The sequence below is a fragment of the Populus euphratica genome, unplaced genomic scaffold (genome assembly GCF_000495115.2).
Source record: "Populus euphratica unplaced genomic scaffold, PopEup_1.0 scaffold1402.1, whole genome shotgun sequence".
Taxonomy (NCBI): Eukaryota; Viridiplantae; Streptophyta; class Magnoliopsida; order Malpighiales; family Salicaceae; genus Populus; species Populus euphratica.
The window spans coordinates 23,480-25,428 of NW_011501250.1; positions in this window are offsets into that span (position 1 = coordinate 23,480).

Consider the following 1,949-nt stretch of genomic DNA (forward strand, 5'->3'; position numbering starts at 1 on the left):
AACAAGAGATTAATATAAGCAAAACTTAAGCATGAGAAAAATATAAAGAAAGTGAGCAAGAATATAATCTTGATCTAAAAACCAAGATGCTTAAATGCATGACAAATACCTCCTTTTATAGGATAAAATTTAGAACTATTGATTTGATGACTAATTGTTGTGTGGGTGATGACATCTTGACTTTGGTAACAATCCTTATCTGTTTCTCTAGATAAAACGTTATTGCTAACATTAAAATTTGAACATATTGTTTTCATGAAAGTTCTAGGAAATTGTATCAGCTTTCCAACAAAAAAAATCAGTGTATTTGTACTTCTAGAACTCGAGATATAGGTTGAACACTGAATAGTATTTAAGCTGCAAGCTGATATAGGTTGAACACTGAATAGTATTTGAGCTGCAAGCTAAATTCGAACTTTTTTTTTATGCTAAGATTTGGACTTCCAAATGGCAGAATTGAGTATTGGACTATCATGAATTTTAGGTATATGTCTTAGCTTTCTAGCCATATAAAACAAACTGAAATACAAGCTCTACAACTCCAGATATGACCCAATGATTAATATTGTTCCATTTTGGACTAAACTAACATATCTTTTCTAGGCGTAGCCCTTTCTCTGTCCTTTTAGTTTCAATAGTTAATCATATCAATATATTCTTTGAATTGTGAGATATACTTGCATTTAAAATGAGCATTTGCCATAAATTAAAGCTATATTATATTATCAAACTTGTTATTATAAAACATTCTTATGTTAGGGAATTTAATGATACTTTAAGTGTAACATTATGATATAAAGTATTAATGGGAATACATTTTTCAATACTAATCACAAGCATTTAGTTTTGTCCTTACCATATATAAGATCCTTGCAAGGGCTTTCATGAGGAGGTTGACCAAAATTGGAAGATGAAGCCTCCTTTTATTGTTTGTTAAAAGTAATTGTCTTCATTAGATCATGTCTACAAAATTATTTTGACTATCATGTTTTAACCTGTTTCAGTCTTGTCGGCAATTTGACTCATAATGCCATTAGACTTTTTTCTATTAAATAGCCCTTTTTTTTTAATAATATCATGCATTCTTTTCATACTTACACAAGAACACCTTATAAACCCATTGTGCTAAGAATAATTGGCTAAATTTTGATATTCCATCAATCAATAAAATTTAAGTTCGGCTAATAATTCTTTAATGTATTTCCTTCTCCTTAAAAATCTGTACATGGTCTCATGTTTTCTCAAAGTTATTGAAAAATCAAAGTTTGAGTACAAAAACAAAAATCAAGTTGATGTTTTTTCTAACTTATAAGTTTTGGAAATTCAAGTGATCTCCTAGAAAGGTAACTATACACCAAGAAAAACCTAAAGAACAACCAAAACACCATGAGATGACTTCAAAACTGAGCTTTAGCTTAGTGAATAAACATATTTGTATAAGAAAAAGCAAGGCTTACCAATCCTGAATGCCTGTGTTTGAAATGAGGAATGACCATCTTTCATAGTCCTTTTATAAGACTAAAAAATCCTTTAAAGTCCCCTTTCGAGCATTATATGTTTCTCTTGAGAAAATTCACCCTGACTAAGATCGCACCTCACACTGTGGGGCAAGTACAAGAAATAAAACAATAATCCAAATATATGAGATATATATACCAAACAAAACTAGGGCATCAAAGAATCCAAAGACTTTAGAAGGTTTGAGTATACAACAAAAATAACTAATATAATGATGATGCTTAAAACTCAAATGAAGAAAACAAAGAGAAGAAAGCCCAAGCCTGACACTAAGGGGTATGATGAACCATTTTGCAAATTAATTCAAAGGTCAAGAAATCCATGAATGAAAAAGCTCCAGAAATAAGTAGATACAATCTTGATTAGTACTTAAAAGTGCATTTTTATCAAGGTTTTATATCTTTATTTTGCACTTCAAGTATCAATAACTC